Source organism: Gouania willdenowi, chromosome 11, assembly GCF_900634775.1.
Source record: "Gouania willdenowi chromosome 11, fGouWil2.1, whole genome shotgun sequence".
In the NCBI taxonomy this organism is placed as follows: domain Eukaryota; kingdom Metazoa; phylum Chordata; class Actinopteri; order Blenniiformes; family Gobiesocidae; genus Gouania; species Gouania willdenowi.
In genome coordinates this window covers 21951747-21968148 of record NC_041054.1, presented here as the reverse complement: position 1 = coordinate 21968148, position 16402 = coordinate 21951747, and the positions used below count along the sequence as shown (strand labels likewise).

Here is a 16402-nt window from a genome sequence, read left to right as displayed (position 1 = left end):
ATAGGTGTCCATACCAGCCTGTCATTGCTCGATCCCGTTAGATCTTGGAAGCTAAGCAGGTCTGGGCCTGGTTAGTAGTTGGATGGGAGACCACTGAGAATTCCAGGTGCCACAGTGGGGTGGCAGTCGCTGCAGTGGTATCTGTCATTGTGTCTTTGGGCAAGGCACTTCACCTACATTGCCTAGTATGAACGTAGTGTGTGAGTGAGTATTGGTGGTGGTCGGAGGGTCCGATGGCGCACTATGGCAGCCTCGCTTCCGTCAGTCTGCCCCAGGGCAGCTGTGGCTACAACAGTAGTTTGCCACCACTAAGTGTGGAATGAAAGAATAATGCCTTAATTCTGTAAAGCGTCTTTGATAAAGCGCTATATAAAATTGATGCATTATTATTATTATTATTATCTAGTTTTAATCAATTATATGACATTAACATTTTAGTCGACTTAATCTGTTACAAAATTCAATGACTATTGATCAACCTGATATGGGATTGTTTTGATGTTTTTAAATACACACAGACAGATTTGATGCGATCAATGCGCAAGACCACATGATCACATGAGTTCTGATTGAATTTCGTGACAAAATTTCAGTTTCCTTTATTGTTAGTCAACAAAATAAAGGTATAAAAAGAAACTTGTCACTTGCAGCGTGGCGATCTCTGGAGGAAGCAAACTCCTGCACATGAGTTAAGTCTGAATATCACAAAATAACTTGAACCTAATGACTATCGTTGTTGGATACACTATGAGGAAATGGACTAGACACCTCTCCTGTGTCCTTTAATCCTATAACAAGTCCTTGCTTACTGTACAGTACAGTCAGACTGTGAGAGCTGTTGCTGCTTAAAATTGCTTTGCTGGCTGACAGCGATTGTAAGTGATGGAGACAACAAAATGCTAAAAGGTTTATACTTCTTAATCTATTGTTTGTGTGTCATTTCATTCTACATAAAGCTCCAGCAGACTAAAAGTTGGTTAAATTTAGGATCGATGTTTACAAAGGGTATTGGTTAATGACAAGAAAATAGGGATGTAACGATTCACTCAACTCCCGATACGATTTGATTCACGATACTGGGTTCACGATACGATTCCCTCACAATTGATTTTACAAAATGGGACTGTAGAAAAATGATGACTGAAAAATATTCCTTTAATTTTTGGGGGGAAAAACTGTACTGTATTCCTTTTATTTTTCATTGTCAAAAGAATCCCTTGATAAACTATTCAAAACAATGCAATTTAACTAAAAATAAATCTTGAATGAAATAAAGGAATAATACAAATGAAGAAGAAACCTATTAATTTAAATTCTGGTTCTATAGTAAACAATGAAAAACTGCATAATAGTTATTTTTAAAAGTGCAACTGAAAATGTATTTTGTGCCTTCACAATTGGACTTCAAAAAAACAAAAAAAACAGTCATTTCACTGTATTTAGGTCAGATATTTGTTTGGACCAGCAGAGGGCGCTGGTAACCCAGTGGTCGGTTGGCATGCAGATATCTTGCAGTGAAGAAGAGATGCTATGCTAGCAGACAGAGCTAATAGAAAAACGTGACTTTTACAGATATTCACGTAATATTACAGATATTTTTTGGTGCTAAAGGGGAACGGAATCATTTATGAACATGTTTAAGAGTAGAAGGCGGCCAGAAAGAAAATATTAGCAGATTCCGCCCGCCGCCAACACTCCTGAATAAAAAAAGTACTGCGATTCAATTTCACAGTATCGATGTGAATCGTGATACTTAAGAATCGATTTTTAATTGCCTTACGATTAATCGTTACATCCCTACAAGAAAATGAGTAAACCTGTACGTGTCACAATTAAACTATGATTTAATGAACAGACTAGAGCCAGATGAGTAATGAAGGCCAATTTGACATTCAGCTGTTTATTAAAAGCAGAATTGCAATGAATGCTGTTTCTAACATAATGTCTATACATATTTCACTGTTTTTTTTGTTGTTGTTTGAATGTATACTTTTATACTATGCAATGGCTGTTTCATCATCCTTCCAAACATATAGTTTTTATGGCAGGTTTCAGTTTGGGTGTTTGATGGTATATTAGTTGTTGTAGTGGTTTTGAATTAAATGAGACAAAGTCAAGTTGAAGGGTTAAGGTTGTGACCCATGTCTTAAATCAGCAGTAAAATACACTAAAAAAATATTATCTATCATTCAATTTTTTTTTCGTCTCTTGGTTACCTTGTTATTAATATATTTGGTGTGGGCGTCTAAGACTTTTTTCTGATCCTCAAGAGAATTGAAAGAGGGAAAACTTGATATGAAACATATTTTATTGATTAACTACATATGTATAAGCCATAGAACTCTAACACATTTAATTAAATTGTAATTGACAGTTTTTATAGCGTTTCCATGCCAATTACAATGTCAATTCTCTGAAGTCAATTACGATTACAACAGCAACATCTTTCTAAAATTGCAATTACAATTACAATTATAGTTGTAATTAATTATCAATTATGCAATTGCAAATATAATTGACCCCCAACCCTGACTCGCACACCTTGCGATCTCCCTACGCTGTGAACCATTCCTGGTGAGAACCCTAGTATCTATATCTACATATCTATAACAGAGATATGAGCACCTCGCAGTTATTCTCTCTCTATAAGATTGACTGTTTGGCCTGGTAGTGTTTGCCACCTTTGATCAGTGCCAAGAGACGCGTTATGGACATTCTCTGTGTGCCCTAACATTTCACCTGCTACCAAAGCCACCGCTATGATTGACACTTGGGGGGATGAGGCGCCTGCCAGTGACTTCATAAGACGGAGCTGTATGAATATCAATGTTGTCCTCTGTGGCTCTGCTGCTTTCGGCTGAACAGAGGGACCTTTGAGGGGAGCCTGTGGTAAAAACCCACAGTGTGTGCCATTTCGTAATGCAAAAGCCCTCTGGGGGACTTCAGAACGCACTGGGAGACACTGCAAATCTCTCCAATGTTTACTGACCGTGTTGGGTGCTGCGTTCGGTTAACGCTTAGACTTGTTGCCTTTTAAACACGATGCTGCGCTCCAAGTGTCTAATAACCGCACACATGCTGCACTCCAAGTCAAGTTGTGGTGAAAGCTGTTTGGGCTTCAAGCCGACTGGCCATCACAGTGTGGCCATTTTACTTTCACTGGAAGCTAGAGTAGGAAACTACACAAGTGGGAATCCTTTTCAAACTAACAGGATTCTTATCATCATGATGATGCTTTATCTATAATTCACTGGACGACATACATTGTGATCAACTGTATGGATTTGTTTCAGCTGTTATAACACAAACATGTGTTCTAACGTAAAGGTGGAGTCCGCAATCCTGTTTAAAAACACTTTGTTATGCATATCTTCCATCTTAAAATGAGTAAGCCTTTGCTTGCTACCATTGAAACCATTGGATGCCTTTAACCTTATCAAACCAGTTAGAGTTGGTGAATGATCCACTTCCTTGAGTAATCACTATGTCGCTGTTTGTCAAACGTCCACGTCCACAAGCGTGCATTTAAAGTGCCTTTCATTGCATATGCAGCTTCTAAATGGCCTCTCATTCCGACTAATAAAGTTTACAAATAACAGCCTTTCATTCGAGTCATCTTTGTATTTTGGGTTGAGTATCTCTGTAATGTGGTAACAGAGTAAAGAACCAATCTATGTTTAGCTTAGCTGAGCAGGTTTATTGACTGTCTGATTAGCTTCTTTTTTTCCTCTCCAATCACTTAAAAGCAATTCAAAACTATTAATGCAACTCTGTTTTTAAATCTAATTTTGAAATAAATAAGGTAACACAAATTCAGGAACTTGTCAAAAGTGGCCAATAATGCTTGGTAAAATGTATTTTAGTGGTGGTTACTATATAGAGGTGCTAAAAGCCTCTTATTTTATTTTTTTTAGCGTATTTCTTATGCAAAACACTTCACCATTCAAGTAGATCCCCTTCTTATACCAACAATCAAAACTAGGCCTTTGGGTTAAAATCTGAATCAGAAAAAATAAATATAAAATTAAATTTACATCATGTTGTATAAACATGAAAATTTGAAAAATAAATATTAAATACTCAATTGTTGAGTAGTAGCCAATTCCAGGGTTGGGGTTAATTAAATTTTTCCCAATTGCAATTAAATTACAATTATTTTTCACCCTCAGAAAGTCAATTACAATTAAGTTCTCAATTAGTAAAGTACAATTATGATAATCAAAATTGTGTTAGTATCTCTAATGATAGCAGATACTAAATTAACTTTAAAATACACTAAAACCAAATATAATCTAATATCTTTCATATCTTTTGGATACCTTGTTAGGCTTCCTAATCAATGAAAATATAGGTTTTGATATCTTTGGTGTGTCAGTATACCCGTCGATTTATTATTATTTTTAATGGTAAAATGTGGGAAAGCTTGATATGACTATTTTAATAATTGTTAACTACATATGTGTAGAACTGTACATAGAACTGTAACATTATTCCAGTTTTGCGTTAAGTTATAATTGACAGTTTTTCATAAACTTTTCATGGCAATTACCATTATAAAGTCAATTATCTGAACTAATTACAATTACGACAGCAACAGATTTTTAAAATTACAATTACAAATTTAATGATGCCATAATTAATGATCGATTACGCGGTCACAATTATGATTGATCCCAACCCTGGACAATTCTTCTGAGTACAACTAAACATCTGTGATGGCGTTTGCACGTGGCACGACCACAAGTCCAATACCTTAGTCACTCCTTGATTCATCCACAAAGTGGAGCGTGAGATCAAAACTTGTTTGCTTATCTCAAGTGAAACCCCTGGCTATAAAAAGCCTGTTAAAGAAATGTTCAAGTTTGTCAAAAGTGAAGATGCCACGATGGCCACAAGCAAGTCGAGACCAGGCATCATGTGATATCAATTTATTGATATGGTTAAATATAATCATGAAATTAGGAAAATATTTCAAATGTTGTGTTTTTAATAATGCCCCCACCCCTAGTATACTGTACATACTATCATATATAATTGCAGCCCTGACTCTTACATCTTGTGTATTTCCTGAGGCAGGTATACGGGTGATTCCACATTCAGTTTCAACTCTTTTTACTTTTGGGTGAAATTGGCAGTGTGGACTCCCCCATTTCATAAACACCTCATTAGAATATGTGGGTCACTACGGTCTCTCAAGAACCATAACTAAACTTGTGCGAAAAGAACACAGGCCTTCTTCTATGCTCATAAACCACTGTTGTCAGCTGTGATTTAAGACCAACTAGTTTGCAGCACAATCATAGCTTGTTTTTTTCACCATCAATATTCATCTATGAATTGTTTTTTTAAACAATTTTATACATTAAAATACAATCCATGGGGAGGAGCCACATTCAGCTGGATTTGATGCAAAGTCATTGATTCCGGTGCAATGTTTACATTAAGTCCCCTCTGATTTCTTTGACTTTCCTCTTTATTTAGATTTGTCTATTGCTTTTCTCCAAATTGACTTTCAAATGTATTATTTATTACTATGGACAACACCAGGATGAGTAGGAGAGAAGGGACTCACTGTGGGAATGAGTCTGGGAGGACATTGAAGTGATTTAGAGGGAAATGCAATAGAGAATTTCTGTCAAAGAAATGAATTTAAGCTAAACCTTGTGGTCTTTAATATGATCTTTTTGATAGAGCTTGCAATTAAAATTCACCACCGTTACGTCAATATGTTACTATTCACAATCTTTAAAAAACAACCTGGGACCTAATAAACAATAATGGAACTGAACTCGGCTTGAAATTTTACAGACGAGGAATTGGCCACATTAGTTATTCTACTCCAACTATTCCTTAATGGGATTTTCAAAACAAAGCACAAGAAAACTTAAGTCAATGATGAATTAATCAATACATTAGCAAAGGTGCTGTGGTTACGACCTGATCAATGCAGTACAGTGAACGTATGTCGTCATCTAAAAATCAGATTGAGTGTTGAATTCTCGAAGTTTCACAGCCTTGGGTAAAATTCTGTCCATTCACAATATTAACAAAAAGACAATCATTATAATTCCCAACCTTTTCCTAAATCTAAGAACTCAGATGTATACATAAGAAAATATTATCACATCAGAATATAAAATTACTAACTATCTTAAACGGTTTCTAAGAAAAGCTGTCCCCTTTGAAGATACCTCGAACAGAGTAACAAAAATGGCACAAGGGCAATAACTCCGGAAAAAGTTTTTGCAAGCTTCTCATTTTCGAACTCCATCACAGTATTGATATACTGAAGCTACACACCAAATTTGATTATCCTATCTTAAACGATTTCTGAGAAAAGCTGTCCCCTTTGAAGATACCTCGAACAGAGTCCAAAAAATGGAACAAAGGCAATAACTGCGAAAAAAATAATTGCGCGCTTCTTGTTTTCAAACTCCGTCAAGGTATTGATACCCTGAAATCACACACCGAATTTGGTTACCGTATCTTAAATGGTTTCTAAGAAAAGCTGTTCCCTTTAACTCAGATGCACGGACGGACGGAGCTAAAACCTATCTCCCGCTTCACACTTTGTGGCAAGGGATAGTAATAGGGGTGTAAAGATGAATCAATCTAGATAGATGAGTTGTGGTTCATATTGCTCAGCCCTGTGTATTTATTTGTAATGAGTAAACATTTCTAAGTTATGTCATAGCGACAGTTGTCCTGAAACCCTCAACATGCCTGTGCATCCACAACAGGTGGACGTATGGGCAGCTATTGGAGACCAACATGTCACCCAGGATGAATGAGACCAGCCAGACAGGGGTCCCTCAAGAGGTGGCCCAAAGGTATCCGCCCAACAACCCCAGGGCACCTGAGCCAGCCCAAGTGGCCTCGAATACCCATCAGGTCCCAGGTACACCAGTGAAATAAAATAGGCAGTGGCTATCCGTACGGTTGCCATATCAATATACCGACATTCTATCTGTATACAGCGCCCCTATTGGGCCAGTTTAGGTGACGTGATAGGTCACTCATTAGGTCACGTGATTAAGACTAAACCTTACCCTAAACTTAAAAATTGTTGCGATATTGAGTTATAACCTAACCCTAACTCTAAAACACGACGTACGTGTACTTCGCTAACCATACCAATAGGCAACCATCCAAATAGACACTTTCAATAAAACAATAGCACTACCGACATTCATAGTACATTTGCGAATAAATATAAAAAAAAAATTCCACGTAGCATAACATTTACTGACGGTACCCTAGGGTGGCTCTGAACTGTAGTTGCGTATCACTACCCTACACTGGTGGTGTGCATTGCCATGAATCTGATGATATGGTACGATTTGCATATATCCCGATTTATCCTGATATTAAACAATACAATTTACATTACGATATATCGCGATATCAATAATTCATTTTAAATTAATTATTAAACTTGCAAAAACAAGTAAAAAGTAACTAACGGTAATTCAAGTAGAAATATATATTTTTTTAAAAAGTGGTAAAAACTGTCAAATTACTTTTTTCAAAAACGTTTAACTTTGTGCTTCCACAACAAAGTCTGTTTCTGCTCAGTTCTTAAATTCTTTTTTTTTTTAAAACAAAGTAACCACATAATTCTATAAAAGTGGCCAGTATGTTTTATGACAATAAAATGCAATCAACTTCCAAGCTAAAAATGCACTGAAGAGCGAGGTAGTTTAACAAGGTCTGATGTGGTTCCCTGACACCTAGTGACCAGGCGTTTACGTGCTATGCATATTTTTTATTATTATTCATTGAGTGTTTTTGCTAAAAAACAAGATTAAAAAAAATTGATTAGGACATTTTTTGGATCAACACAATAATCGAGTGGTGAAATATTGAGATATATCGCCAAATCTATTTTTTCTTCCACCCTTACCCTCAGGGTTGGGGTCGATTATAATTGTAATTGCATAATTGGTAATTAATTACAATAATGGCATAGCTATAATTTTCAAAAAAAAGTGATTGAAAAAAATCTGTTGCTGTTGTAATCATAATTAAATTGTAATTGAGTTCAGGTAATTGACTTTGTAATTGTAATTGCCATGAAAAGTCTATAAAAATTGTCAATTATAACTTAATGCTAAACTGGGGAACGATGTTACTGTTCTATGCACAGTTCTACACATATGTAGTTAACAATTATCAAAATATGTATCATATCAAGCTTTCCCCCATTTTACTATTTAAAAAAAATATAAATCCAGCGGTATACTGAAACAAAAAAGACTCAGACGCCCACACCGAAAATATTAAAACCAAGATTTTCATTGATTAGGAAGCCTAAAAAGGTAATCAATAGGTAGGAAATAAATTAGATGATAGATATTGGTTTTTAGTGTATTTTACAGCTGATTTAGGACCCGTTATCATAAGAGATGCTAACAGGAAGCTAACACAAGAGGAAGGTTAACTTTCATGAAGTAATTTATTTCAGGCCCAGTAATGATTACTTGTAATTGAACTTTAGTAATTGAGAACGTAATTGTAATTTACTTTTTGAGGATGAAAAATGATTGTAATTTCATTGTAAATGAAATAAATGCTGGTCATTGTTTGCAATTGAACATGGGTAATTGAAAATGTAATTGACCCCAACACTACTTGCCCTACACCAGTGACTCTGAACTGGTGGTTCGGGGCCCAAAAGTGGGTCGCGGAACAGTACTGGGTGGGTCGCGGACAGCTGGTCAAAAATAAATAAATACTTAATGTCGGACTTGTGCTTTATTTTGAAAGAAAGTTTTTTTTTTTTGACAGGCATACTGTGAAATAGATATTGCACATGAAAATGTATAGATTTATGTTTTCAAAAAGATTCTGTATGTGTGCTTTCAATAGCTATTTTTGAAAAACTGAATTTGGTCAGAAGAATTGTAAAAAAAAAAAAAAAAAAAAAGTAGGTCGCGAATTAATGACCGTGGCAAAATGTGAGTTCCAGGGTGAAACCAGTTGAGAACCCCTGCCCTACACTACCCTTTGTTTGGGCAAAAATAAACATGTAGCAAACAAAGGAAAATGCCATATAACAAATAAAATAAATAAAAATGTGGGTCAAAATTGTTTTCCTCACTGCTGAGTGACAGACGCAGCAGGTAGACAACATCAGGTCTGACTGAAGGAAGAAACATCCATGGAGCACGTAAAGGACCACCGTAAAAAGGACAAAGTAAACAAAATGATGATGAACCACCGCAGTCAGAGGAGAGGATTCCAAAAGAAAAGAAACTCCCCGTGGAGGGCGTCGTCCCAGGGAAAAGAGTAGAGACAAACTGAACCTTTTGTGACAGGGAAGAAGAAGAAGCAGCAGCTTTGGGACACATGAAGGAGACGTTAATGTGCAGCAGGTTTGGGTAAAAAAAAAAAAATGCTGAATCTGTGTTGGTTTTCTTTGGCGTACGACAAAATAACACGAGGAGGATGAACACTAACAAGAGCCAAATCTGTCTTTGATGGACTGTGAAATGTGAAACACTTGTCAGACACCACACAACTCGATGATGTTGCAGATGGCGTCTTGTCTGAGCGCAAAAAAATGCCATCTTTTTCCAGCCCTAAACCTGATCACATTGGTAGAGAGAGAGAGAGAGAGGAGACAAAGGAAAACACTTGTTTGGAGTTTTTTCGCAGCAGAGCGAGCCACAGCTGTCCTCAGATAACCTCTAATCCAGCATCCACTGGTGCACAGAGAGGAGCGATGCACAGCTGATCCTCATTCTCCATCTTTTTCACAACTCTTTGTCAAAAAGAGTTTTATTTCCACGCACGTGTTTAAAAAGGACATGAAAAAAAAAGCTACAATATGGGTGGAATTCATTCAAACACGGAGTGATGTCGCAGCTTATCTCCTGACATCCAAATCAAGTCAGGAATTGAGCCCCGGTTTGTGATTATGTAACATTATAGTCGATTTGATCCTGTGCTATTAAAAACAAAACAACAACCCATCTCTCATGTATGATGTCAGCGTAGATTCCCTGTGAGGGAGCAGGTTTTTTACTCAGACATGTGAGCTGCAGAGGGGGGGGCGTCGTTTTGTAGTTTTCATAGAGTGAGTCGTATGAGTTAAAAAATATATAAAAAATAAAAAACTGCACATGTAGTGGAAGTAATCTTTTTTGTCTTCATTTATTTTTTTGTCTTTTTGTTTTTAAATTATTATAGTTTTTTTTTTCCCTAGATTTTTTTTTCTTCAGTCCTGTTTCTTTTTTTTTCTTTTTTTTTTGGACGCCTGCAAGCTCCTCCCACACAAAACACAGGTGGAGACAGGCAGTGTGCTTCTGAGTGGCCGGAGGAAGAAAACGAGTAAAAATCACCAAATTTTCAGATTTTCTCCGTGAGCGAGGGGTTCCAGAGGAATGTATGAACCCCTCGCTCACAGACAAAATCCAAAAATTAGATCATTTTCACTCATTTTTTTCCTCCAGCCACTCAGAAACACACTGCCCGTCTCCACCTGTAAGACAGACTAAAAAAAAAAGAAAATCAAGGATAAAGAAAAAAAAATATGAGAAAAATTATTAATATTTAAGGCAACCAAAAAAAAAAGATTACTTCCACTACTCGCTCTGTTTTTCCTGTTTTTTTTCTTCCACTACTGGAAGATTAGTGGCCCTATTCCTCTTCCGTAGAGTTAGCACCAGGTTCCACTGTAAGAAAAATAAATACATTTTTAGCCAAGTTGTGCCTAAATTAAAGAGATGTGAGAAATGTACAAATAAATAACTGCTTAAAAATTCAGCAAACTAAAATGTAACTTTTTTTTTAGAAAAAAAAAATGATGTTTGCAAACACTTTGTTAAATGATTGTTATTTTCAACAAAAACAAAGGCTAATTTAGATTTTGATTTGTGTTTATAAAGGCCAGCTTCTTATTATATGGCAACAAAACAAACAAACCCCATTGGTGTAAACAACTTTTAAGAACTAAATAGTCACATTACTTTCGTAGTACAAGACAGAATTTACTAGGAACAGTTTGTTTTTGTATATAAAATATAGTAAAAACACAAATGTATCACCACTGTTCAGGAAAGCCTACAATTTGTGAATAACACAACACACAATCAAGTTTCCGGTATAGCCCTTTCAAAACAAAGCTGCGACGCATAATGTTATATCATTGTGCATCTCTGGCATTGTATAGGTTATGTATAATTATGCGTTTTACACACACACACACACACACACACACACACAAAGCATTTATTTAAAGCCCAGTCCCAGCTGTGATGTTCCAGACCAATGTGTCTCCATCCATCCCTCTCACACAATGAATGGAGCAGGTTTGAGGGGCGGGTACGGGACAAACCCAGCACAGCACCGGGCCGTCGTTATACAAACAGCTTGAGTGTGTGTGTGTGTGTGTGTGTGTGTGTGTGTGTGTGTGTGTGTGTGTGTGTGTGTGTGTGTGTGTCCATGCAGCGCTACACACACCTCACGCTACAGCAGTATCACACACCCCTCTCCATTCACAGCGAACAACACACAAAAGCAACCCCCCAGTCATCCGCTAACAGCACGTGTGCGGTTCCAGTGCACGTCCGGTACCGTCCGGTGTGAACGGACATCTCGGTTAAAGCGACAGCGGTCATACGTTACCTGCGGGATGCTCAACTTCTCTTATCTGCAGCGGAGACGGCAGCAACAAAGCTAGCCATGTTTCAGCAAGACCACACCGGAAATCACAAGGTGGAGTCTGAAAAGTAAAAGCTGATCATCGACACACACACACACCCACTCCTCCCACCCTCCCAAAGGGGCGTTCCCGCCTAAATTAGTGTCCGAATACTTTCAAGTACTATCATATTACTGTAATTAAGCTATTTTTATGTGTATTTAACGATTTTTTTAATGTATATTTCTAAATCAGTAATTAGGGCCCGACAGGCCATCTGGCATGCCGGCGTCATGGTCTGCGTTCACATCGGTGTATATGCACATATATGCGCATGCGCGCACATGCGCACTACCAAAAAATGAATTTTTGCTTAAAAACAAACAAAAAAACAAAAAATAAAAGTTTAATTTTGTTTTCAAAGTGAACGGACACTTGTTTTTTATCTTTATTTAATCAGTACGGAGGTAAACTCAGACCGTGACGAGTGCTGAGATCGATTATGAGCGTGCGCACTACCGGAAAATAAAATTTTTGCTACTTCCGCTGTGAGTTTTGTTACTTCTGCCGTGCTGAGTGAGTGAAAATCTCAGTCAACAACTTGAGTAAAGTAATCGTGTCTCATGCAGCAATTTCAATACGAATAGGAATAGTTTATTCTAAATATATATATATATATATATATATATATATATTTATATATATATATTATTATTATAACAAAACTCAATAAATAAGTTAACCTAATGTAACTTTACAATAATAATCTGTTGTATTCATATAAATCTGATCATGACAGTCTTATTGTTTTTTATCGATGGTCGACTGATGTGATGTTTTAAGCATTTTTTAAAATCAGTACAGCAATATCAGTGCACGGCTAATCCAGCACGGGTACATCTCGGTACGTAGCAGTCACGTGCATCGTTCTGGTAGGCCGTCGACCTAAAGTGGGCCAGACCGATCCACTATGTTCTTTGATTGTTTGTTTTTTGACAAGCGAGTGGAAGCAGACATGGTAACATGTGGCCAAAAATGATCCACAAGTGGCAAAAACGTGGCAAGAAAAAAGTGAAAAGTGACTAAAATTGGCCAAAAGCACTCAAGAGTTGCCAAAATATGGGCTAATAAAGAGCAACCAGGTGGTATGTACAGTAATGGCAAAGGTAGCTTAAATGAGCGAAATGTGGCAAATTATAGTGAAAAAGGGCAAAAATGTGGAACATAAAGAGGCAAAATGTAGAGGAAAAAAGGAAACAAGTGGTATTTATTAGGCAAACGTTAGCTTGTTTGGATGAAAAGTGGCCAACAACATTAAAGACAAGACAAAAGGTGTCAAAAGGAACTTGCAAAAATGGACAGAAAATAGAAAAAAAGGGGGATATATTTATTGACAAAAGGAGTAGCTAAAGTCTGAAAAAAGTATCAGAACTTTTTGAAAAGCGGCAAAATTGTGACAAAGGAAATCGGTAAAAAAGGTGTTAAAAAATGTCCCCGTTTTAAGGTTTTCTGGGGTAAAAACAATGATGTTTGTAGAGACTTTTCGTCTTCGTCGTCTTCCTTCTTCTTCTTCTTCTTCTTCTTCTTCTCATTATTATTATTATTTTAAAACCTGCTATAATCAAGTATGATGAAGTCAGTAAACTATTAACCAAAATGGAAAAACCCCAGTGACGTAGGTGCTAACGTTGGTCCAATAGTATGGAAGTAAATCTGTGCCATCAGAGTTTGAATTCTTATTTTCAAAAACCATTAAATTTCTAGCATGTTTTTTTTTTTTTTTTTTTTAATTATTATTATTCCTGACAATTATTTGTTTAGTGTTTTTAATTAGAAATTCAATATTTAAAAAAAATCAACATGAAATAATTCAGTGTCAAAAATTCACCTGCACAAATTCAATGTAAAAAAGTTCAGTGTATATACACAGTATATATATATATATATATATATATATATATATATATATATATATATATATATATATATATATATATATAACAAATCATGTTAATGAGCGGGTATTTCACATGTCAGGTAACATTTATCGCTAATTCTTACAAACACAAATGGCAAATGACGTAAACATTCTTACCGAAGTTCCGTCGCTCCCGTGGGCCGACATTGTTTCTTTCTCTTCCCATCGTCGTTGTCACATGACCAATGGAGCGTAACTTGATTAGCTGGACATTGGCTAATTGGGGAGGGGATCTATTGATTTTCCTTGGTTGTTGTTTTGGACACCCGTCAAATTTTTTGACACAGATTTTGTTAGACTGAATTATTTTATTTATGATGTTTTTTTGACTGTGTTTTTTAACATTTTTCATTTTTGAAAAGGTTTTTCAAAATAAGTGTCAGGAATAAAAAAAAAAAAAGAATGCTAGAAAATTGATGGTATGGAAATTCAAAGTCTGATTTTGATGCTAAAAGCTGCAATCAGGGTTGGGGTCAATTACAATTGTAATTGCGTAATTGATAATTGTAATTTTAAAAATCTTTTGCTGTCGTAATTGTAATCGCAATTAAATTGTAATTTAGTTTGGATATTTGACTTTGTAATTGTAATTGTAATAAAAATTCTATAAAATGGTGAATTGTGATATATGTTTCATATCAAGTTTTCCCTCATTTTATAAATAGATGGCTATATTGACACAAAAAAGGCTCAGACGCCCACACCAAAAATATTAAAACCTAGATTTTCATTGATTAGGAAGTCTAACAAGGTAATCAATAGATAGGGAAAAAAATTAGATAATATATTAATGTTTTTAGTGTATTTTACAGCTGATTTAGGACCTGTTATTATTAGGGATGCTAACAGAAAGCTAACGCAAAAGGAAGGTTAACTTCTATTAGGTTATTTATTTTAGGCTCAGTAATTTGGATTAATTGTAATTGAACTTTAGTAATTGAGAATGTAATTGTAATTGACTTTGAGATTTTTTTTTTAATTTAATTGTAATTGGGAAAAATGCTGGTCACTGTCATCATAATTTAAATGTAATTGAACATGAGTAATTGAAAATATAATTGTAACTGAAAAATGTAACTGGCCCCAAACCTGGCTGTAATCATCAATTATTCATTAAATATCGACTTTTGTAAGTTGTTAAATTGAAGTTTAAATGTAAACTCTTCATTACCAGAATCAGTCGTTTTATAACAGGATCATGTGCTGCTCAGCAGAGTGTGTGTGCGTGTGTGTGCGTTAATGAACACATCAGGGGCCGTGTGTCACAAGGCTCCTTTTATCCTGTTTTATTTTTCACCTGGGTTGCCAGGTGTGATGAGGCCTCCAAGGATGGGTGAGGTCACAGTTGACACAAGTAATGAAGGTGATTATGATGATGATGTTTTGAGTGAGAAAAGTCAGACCCCAGTGACAGAGCGGAGGAGGAGAGTCCCCAATGGAAGCCTGATCCTATAACTGGCTTATGCAACTGATTAGAGCCTCGCACTGGATTACGTAACAGTATTAGTCCTGCATGCTGCTCACAGCTGGGCTAAAGGGGGACTACCACTGTCACCATGCAGTGTGGGACAAACCACACATTTAGGCTCAGTGTACACAGCAGCAGTCTTTATGTTGTAACGTGGAACAGGAACACTGGGCACAAAGCAGACAAACTAGGTCATCTACACATTTCTGACATAACCAGTCAGTGCTAATTTGGCCTATTTTGGAACTGGCAGTAAATCCCTCCATCAGCTCAGAGGGATGTTACTAGTGAAAAACTAAGACACGATGATTATAGAAAGTGTCTATTGCCGTACGAACAACCCCCGGTGCTATTGATACGTTTACCGAAGTACACGTACATAGCGTTTTAGGGTTAGGATTAAGTTTAGGGTTCGGGTTAGAGTTAGATTTAGGGTTAGGTTATAACCCTATTACACAACAATTTTTAGGGTTGGGGGTAGGTTATAACCCTATATTGCAGCAATTTTTAGGTTTAGGGTTAGGTTTACGGTTAGGTTTAGTCTTAGTCACGATTCCTAAACTGGCCAATGAGGGGCGCTGCTTACGGAGAGAATGTCGGTATATTGATACGGCAACCGTACGGTTAGCCACTGCCATGATTGTAAAACCCAGAGGCAAACCCCCAGCATCAAGAAAAATTGTTTTACATTCCAAGAAAGAGTAAGGCCTTTATACTGTAAATTAACACAGATATCTATTTTTTTCCCTTAACATTCCCACATGCAGTTATAGGCATATGAAAACAAAAAAAAAATTAATTTTTTTTTTTTCAGATTTCAAGAGACTGTCACCCAAGAACCAATGCATATATGTGACTAATCATTAATGATGTGAACAGTCTATGTTCATAGCTCAAAGCCGATCAAGGAGCTGAGACAAATGCTAAGTTGTTTACTTAAGGCCCACACGAAACCCGAAACCCAGACAAGCTTTTTCCCAAATTGAACGGGCTGTCATGTCCACCAGATAGGATGTATAGTAGATATTTTTGTATATTCTGAGAGAGTAGGTCGAGCTGTATTAATATACCAAATTTCAGTTTCCTATGTGATGTGGTTCCTGAGATATTGAAAGCTGAAAATGGAACAAAATTAAGGACTCACGAAAATCGACACAAACCCCCATCACTAAATTGGCCATTTCTTAAAAGTATTCATCCGATCAAACAAAAAATGTACAGTGTCTATTGAATAAATATGAAAAGATTGGTAAAAAAATTCAGAATATTTTGAGATCAAAATGCGTGGTCCAATAGTGAAATGACATGGAAT

General features: G+C 36.3%; 1 pseudogene; it reads left to right on the top strand.

The window, feature by feature from the left end:
- LOC114472727 (uncharacterized) lies at nucleotides 1–118 on the top strand (annotated as a pseudogene).
- The last annotated feature ends 16284 nt before the right edge of the window (nucleotides 119–16402 follow it).